This window comes from Triticum dicoccoides, chromosome 5B, assembly GCF_002162155.2.
Source record: "Triticum dicoccoides isolate Atlit2015 ecotype Zavitan chromosome 5B, WEW_v2.0, whole genome shotgun sequence".
Classification (NCBI taxonomy): domain Eukaryota; kingdom Viridiplantae; phylum Streptophyta; class Magnoliopsida; order Poales; family Poaceae; genus Triticum; species Triticum dicoccoides.
The window spans coordinates 147,037,837-147,045,433 of record NC_041389.1 but is presented as its reverse complement, the minus strand read 5'-3'; positions in this window follow the sequence as shown (position 1 = coordinate 147,045,433).

The following is a 7,597-nucleotide window of genomic DNA, read 5'->3' as shown; positions in this document are numbered from 1 at the left end:
TCTGCTAACAGCAGGGCAACTTGTCAGATGGAAGGTTTCCTACGATCCGTCGCCCAGAAATCTCCAAGTTCATAAAGTTCACTCGACAGACGTAAAGAATGGATCAAGGCGACTGAAAGAGAAGTTGACACCATCACTAAGAAGTCATTGATCCATAGTGAGACACACTCGCAGCACAAAAATCAGGTCGGAAATATTATCAACTCCTTCCTCACTCAAACCTCGATCCATTCGGGGGCTAATGATGAGGTCATGTACCTAGGGTAGGGTCATGGACCTGTCCAAGGTACCCTTCCCAAGGACATCTTTAGAAGAAACTCCCTTCCAGCCGACCTGGAAGGATTCCACTCGACGGACTCGAAGACACTCGACCATGAAGATTCACTCGACCACCAGGAGTTCAAGAGCCACTCTGTATCCAAACGGTCTGTAATTAAGTAGTCTTTATGGCCATGATGACACTTTATGTAAGGCGTTACCAGTAATGCCAGGCCTTAATGTACTTTAAACCCTCCGCTACATGGGCTGGCTGGGTCCTGGCAGACACTATATAAGCCACCCCCCTCCACTGGCAGAAGGGTTCGCACCCTTGTAACTCATACGCATATAATCCAGTCGACCGCCTCCGGGCTCCGAGACGTAGGGCTGTTACTTCCTCCGAGAAGGGCCTGAACTCGTAAATCCCTTGCGTATACAACTACTCCATAGCTAGGATCTTGCCTCTCCATACCTACCCCCCACTCTACTGCCAGTCTTAGTACCACGACAGGCGGGAGCCCCCATGAGGCCCTAGGGTGGCACTCAAGGAGACTCCGGGGCGTGTACAACCCCACTCATTATTACGTGAGAGTGTCACAAGTGGATACCTTCACAGGCATGGGGCCTTGCTTCATGTCGCCTGATGAGGGCCCCGCCCTGCTCCTCCCTCAACCACCTTTGGGCGTCCGAAAGCCAGGACGAGACCAAGGGGCAAGGGGGACACTAGCGGTGCCCTCGGCGACCGCAGGCCCTCTGCCGGGGGAAGGGCTCGCCGACGCTTTCCCCGGAAGAGGACCTACCTTCATGCAGTGCCTTGCTCCATGGGGCGTGGGGGAGGCCCTGGCCCCGGGCTCCCCCCGCGCAGCCCCCAGTGCATTTCGCCCGCCTGCAGCGGGGCCATCACCCTGGGGTCCTTGGCCGCTGCAGTGGCTTGGTTCACCTGCGGTCCATGGTTAGCGTAATCGTGCTCCTGAGATATCGGTTGTACCCAATGGTTGTTGTCGTTGAAGGTGTCGGCTTCATGTGCCGCCGACGCCCAGCCTGGTGAGGAGAACCCACCGGGGCCTTCTCTTGACGTGTACTGTAGGTCCATCATGCGAGGTAAGTAGGCGTCTGAAATTGCCGCGTCAGGGCCGTTGCCTGGGCGGCCCGCGTTGTTTGCCACCAGGCTCGGCGCCAGGCTCTGACGGCCGCTGGGTGTCATCCCAGCGCGGCCCATGGAGGTGCCACCCGAGCTTGCCTCGCCCGCGGGTGGCATAGTCGAGGTAGGACGAGCAGTGCTATGGACCGGGTTGGTGTCGTCGGGTCCCCCAGGTGCTCCATGGAGGGGGCGTGCGGGCCTGGCAAGGGCTGGCACGTGCTCCTGCCACAGTCTGCGACATGGGCAGGGTGCAGAAAGGTGTCGCGCCCCTGCAGGCGGCATCAAGCAGCTCGGCGCCCGCTCTAGTAGGGCATCGCAGCCGCTCTCCACCAACCTGCAACACAGCAGCTCCCGTGCCATGATGAGCGTGGCCCGCATGTTTGCCTGCTCCCGGTGAGTGTGTGGCGTCGTCACGGCGGCATAGCTTGAGGACCGCATGGTGGCGTGGTTACGGCACGACGCGAGGGTGGCTGGCGGCCTCCCGTGCTGCCCGCGACCAACGGCATTGGGCGGCGTGCGGGCCATGAGAAGCACAGAGTGGAGATCTTCCGGTGCATACGGGACGGCTCGGGCAGGCCGAACAACCTAGTGTCCAACGTGAGCCCCCGGGGCGTCAACCATGAGCACCGCGGGGTGGCGGTGGATCGACTGGAGGAAGAGAAGCTCCGACGCACCCCTACCTGGCGCGCCAAATGTCGGATTACGGGTTCCGCAAACCCTTGAGAGGTTCGAACTCTAGGGTGCGTGCGAAGAACTCGACATCCCCAGTCTGCCTACTCGCCAATCTCACGGCCTAGCTCGATGAACTGGAACGAAACAGGACACAACAGTTTACCCAGGTCCAGGCCACCTTGCGGTGTAAAACTCTACTCCTGCTTTGTGGTGGATTGGTCTCGAGAGGATGAGGATGAACTAGTACAGGGGGAGAACAACCTCAGGAGGAGGTGTGTTCTTGTGCTCAAGTGAGCCGGTGAGTGTGAGGATGGAATGGATCCCCCGCCCATGGTGGTGGCTAGGTCCTATTTATAGTGGCCTTGGTCCTCTTCCCAAATGTAAGGCGGGAAGGGATCCCATAACAGCCAAATTCGAAGGGAGACAACTAGTACATGCTATCCTGACAAAAGCAGTCTTCGCCTGCAAAAGCCTCTGGTCGTGACGCTGTGGTGGGCTCGGCGATGACCACCGTCCTGACGGTCTTGGTCTCGTTGCACCGGAATGAAGACATTTGGCTGGTTCCTCGGGACTCCGCGCCCGCAATTCCCTCCTTAGCACCAAAGAGAAAACTGGTACACTACACCTGCTGGTGCGCACCTGGTCTTGGTCGTCATGTCTCACGTCATCCGGACCTCGCGAGGTGAGGCTTGCATAGAAATCTCCGCTCCTCGGGAGCCGACCTGAGGAGGCCGCTCCTCGTGGAGGTCTTGATGTCATCCGTCTCGCAAGGCTTGGCCCCTCGCGAGGGTTTTGAGTTGTTGATGCTGAAGTTGGGTCGTAACGGGCCATCGATGAAGCCACGCCGTGGGCCGCAGCCAGGCAAGTCTTGGTACCCCCGTTCCTAGAACGCCGACAGCGGGATGGGGGCTGATCGTCGCTGGAGAGATAGTGGCCAACCCGCCGACCTTGCTATCGGTGGTGACAACCAGTGTGGTGAACCAGATGGGATTTTTTTACCCCCAACCATTTCTTTGGTGCGGGCGGTGGAGGAGAGGTGGTTTCCGATGGCGACACGTAGAGGGAGTGGTAGAAAGATCTTGGCTACCTATTCCGGCCGGAGCTGCGGTCATCAGTGGCGATGGTGACACGTGGGAAGGCGGCGACGGGAAGGATGACTTGCGCGGGCGGGATAAAGAGGTGAGGGGAAGTTTATTGGGCCAGGGGTTAGTATTTTTAAGCGTCGTGAGCCAATTTTTCGGCACAAAGTAACTACTCCTCTAACTGATACAGTACTTTAGCTAGGTATGGTTTAGAAGTAAAATCAAAATTTGACTTCTCTATAGTTTTTTATGGATCGTCTGGAGATGCCCTAAGTATCCATCCAACCACATGTTGGTTTGTAGTTGGCTCTAACTCTTAGGGGACGCGCCTAACCCCTTGTTCACCATAATGAAATATCAAACACTCCCTCCGTTTCAAAATAAATGACCCAATTTTGTACTAAAATTAGTACAAAGTTGAGTCATCTATTTTGAAACGGAGGAAGTACAATTTAAGGTAGCCATAGTGATGGTATCTTATGCGATATCATGCACTCGGGAATAACAAATATGCTTATGTGGCAGATAATTAAAGAAGAGAGAGGGGGTTAAAGTAACATTAGTAGATACCATATCATGTTAAATGTTACGCTACTTTGTGTCATGTATGGCAATAAATATGATCATCTATGATACTGCTCTATAATACTGTGCACTATGAAGAAAGTATCATATACTAGTATCATGATACTAGTACTAGCAAAAGGGCCCGTGCGTTGCAACTGGAAAAAAAAAATCTTAATCTTCAAAGTCCATGAAATAATTCTGCTGCATCACCGGTAACATTTTTTCAATTTTCTTTACATTTTCTAATACAACAACTTATAAAAAATCATGAACATTTTTTGGTTTCCGAAAAATTTTGTTTTCAAAATTGCGAAAAATTTTTAATATGCTAATATTTTTATATCAATTATGAACTTTTTTTGAATCTACAAACATTTTATGATTTATTGACTATTTTATTTAGAAATTCTCTTTTTGAATTTTGGAACTTTTTGGAAGTATGAAATTATTTAAAGGAGAAAAAACGCAAATGAAAAAGTAAAATTAAAATTGAAAACAGGCTGACCGCACGTGGGCTGGCCCAAATGGGCACATTGCGTCTTCTCCCAGCATGCAGAGCTCGGTATATCCCTACTCCGTGGGCCAGCCCAAGCGAGAGATTTTCATCTGTGAAAAGATTTTTGTCACTTGTAGGTGCCGTCGTTGGGTAATATTTTGTGACTTTTGGGGCAATTTTTGTGATGTATCGTCAGAAGCACTAATGACTTTATTATTGGTATATATAAAGATCTTCAATGCGGTGAGAAGAGGAAGACAATATTTGCCTTTCCAAACAAAAGATTGTATTACCCTGCTCCAATCATACTTTTGCTTCTGGGATCCTTACTTCTGTCTATTGCTTTAGAAGATGAAAAACTGCAAAGGATTGTGTTATAGGTTCTCACATTAAGGGGAAGTTTTGAACGACTAACCATAGTTCCATGCATTGCTAGTGATCGAGGAGTATCAGGCCTTGGAACTGTTGCAGTTCCGTGTTGATCTTGAAGATCGCCGGGCAGAGTGTAAAACAACCATCATGACCATGGAACCTCAACATCCCAGAAACAAAACAAAGAAACCATAGAAATAGAAGGTGATCACCTCTTGATGCACCGCTTGCCGCTTAATGCACCGCGTGCCGCTTAATTCGCAAGATAGAGACGAACGTCCGCGCTTACCTGACGAAGATAGACGGTGACCACTGCGCTGGCGCGTCAACAGCTACCATCTTGGTCTATTCCGTTCTCCTTGCCTCGTGCGCCGCACCAGGAGGGGAGTGTTGCACCCCATCTCCTCTTCATCGAGCCCCTCCTCCCATGGACCCCAGCCCCAACTTGCCGGAGCCAGCAGATGAGCTCCCCCTTCTCTCTGCTCTTTTCTTCCCTTGCTCTCCCCTTCCTGTCCCCCTCCTTCTCTGTTTTTCCTCCTCTATCTGCTCATCTCCCTCCCTCGTTTCTTCTCCACAGGAGCCCTAGAGCCATGGACGCCCGAGCTTTGAACCACCTCGCCGACCGCTGTCGCATTCTTCTACAAGGAGACGCCAAGCTCCGCCCGGAGCCTCCTCGCTGGGGAGTTCCCGCGCCGTCCCTGTCACCAAGTCCGCCGTCCTGTGGCCACACATCGTCGGCGGCACAGTCGCGAGGAGGCGCGAGGTGGAGCGATTTGCTGGGAGCGGCTGGTGGGCTATTGGGCTAGGATCGGGGCAGGAAGGCGAGTCGGGGGAGGCTGTGTTGGGGATTTTGGTTGGCCTTTTCTTATTTCGCAACGAAACGTTTTGTCACTTATCAATGGCATTGGGGGTAATTATTTGCAACTTTTAGGCTATAACTTAAGGACGGTAAGCACTTTATTATTATTAAGAAAAGATATGATACTTCCCGCTATGAGTAGTCTTAGTTACTAAGAAAGCATAATTAACTATTTGCACGTATTGTTGTCCTGGCAGGGACAAAATCACTGTTTTGACCTCTTTAAGAAAGTTAATCATGATTTGACCCTACTTTGTAAATATTTTCGAATTTGACCTTTTTACATCGCGGTTGCCTGAATGGCGCTATGCTCCACTATATAGCGCCGCCATGAATGGCGCCATGACGTTGCCAACGTGGCAGCTGGGCCCAGAGGCTGGGTACCAGCGCTATGCAGCTCCAATAGCGCCTACTCTCAGGGCGCGATGCCCGCTGCCTACGTAGCCGCAACCAGCCCTTAATTACGTACATCCACACTCGATGACATACCGACCGGTTGATCTGCTTTGCACAATTGCACTTGAAATTGTATGTATGGCTACCGACGGTACTTAATTAGTGTAATGTTCTCAATTGTCCAGGCTAGCCTAGCTATAAACATGAGAGCTAGCCACGTAGTTATACACGTATAGCTACTACCCCGTGAATATACGCTGGACAAGCTTAGTTACAACCAGGTTCAATGAGGAGCACACAATCGTAACTACCAACGCGGCCAAAGAGCATCTTCGTCCGATCCCGTAAACCCAGTCATCCAGCAAAATAACTGTCGATTTGCAGGACAGGGGCGATTTTGTCGATCCGAATAGATTTCGTATATGCCCCGTTCTGGATTGTTTTAGAGATCTTGCAAACCCCAATCCATTCCGCCATATATACAGGAATTATTTTGTTTTTGTCGGATTTGCTTTCGGCTTCCTTCAGTTCCCACCTTCCGTGGCCCGCGCCGCCGCCGCCTGAAATCTCACTTCCGACCTCGCCATCCAGCCTCGCGGCGCCGGAAACCGGCTGGTTGGAGTACTCGCAGCCGCCATCCGGACATGTGCCGCCGCCACCTCCAATGTCGCCGCTCCATCCGCCCGCGCCTCCCGCGGCCGTTCATGCCGGCGCCGCCCCAACTCCTTCCACCGTTGCCATGAAGAGGAAGCAGCAGGGGAACCATGCACCTCGTCCAAGGGGCCGCAGCCGGCGCGGCACCTCCCTTTTTCGGCCCCGCTCCGGCTCCTCCCGACAAAGACCCTAAGGAAGAAGGCGATCACATCAAGAGGTCGGGCTCCTCCTTCGCCTCCGGCAGGCCACGGCCTCCCCATTCATGGCGACTCCACCGGTCCACTACTAGGGAAAATCCTAGTAGTAGCGCTTGTTTTTAAGCTAGTAGTAGCGCTTGTGCAAGCGCTACCACTAAGGCGCTACAGCTAACTAGTAGCAATAGCACTGGAAAGGAAGCGCTACTGCTATACCTAGTTAGCAGTAGCGCTTTTCTATAGTAAGCGCTACTGATAGTACTAAGTAGCAGTAGCGCTTCTTCTGAAAAGCGTTGCTGCTAACTTTTTCTGTATTTTTAAAAATACAGCTTGTTTTCGTTGTGGTTTTATATACAGTACTTTCATCATATGATTTTATGACCGTGATTAATTATTATATATAACAGTGGGTGAAATGAACGTGGAGTAGATTCAAGTGGAGGCAACATGTGGTGCATGTCGAAAGTACTACTAATCCAAACTTGATCTAGTGCTACATTTAATTATTCTATTCAAATTTACTTATAATTTCCTATTCTTTTCAAATTTACTTATTCAAATTTTCTAAAAATTTCCTATTCTATTCAAAAGACCTACATTTACTTATTTTTTTCAATTTCATATTTTATTCTATTCAAATTTACTTATTCAAGATTTCTAAAAATTTCCTATTCTATTCAAAAGACCCACATTTCCTTATTCTTTTCAAATTACTTATTCAATTTTTCTAAATACAAAATATGCTAAAAACCTACATTTAACAAAAACTAAAACCTATTTACAGAAAGGGGGAGGAGGAGGTGGGAGGAGGATGGAGGAGGAGGAGGGAGGAGGAGAGAGCAGGAGAGGGAGGAGGGAGGAGGAGGAAGAGGGGGCCGCCGGAGAGGAAGGAGGAGGATCGGAGGG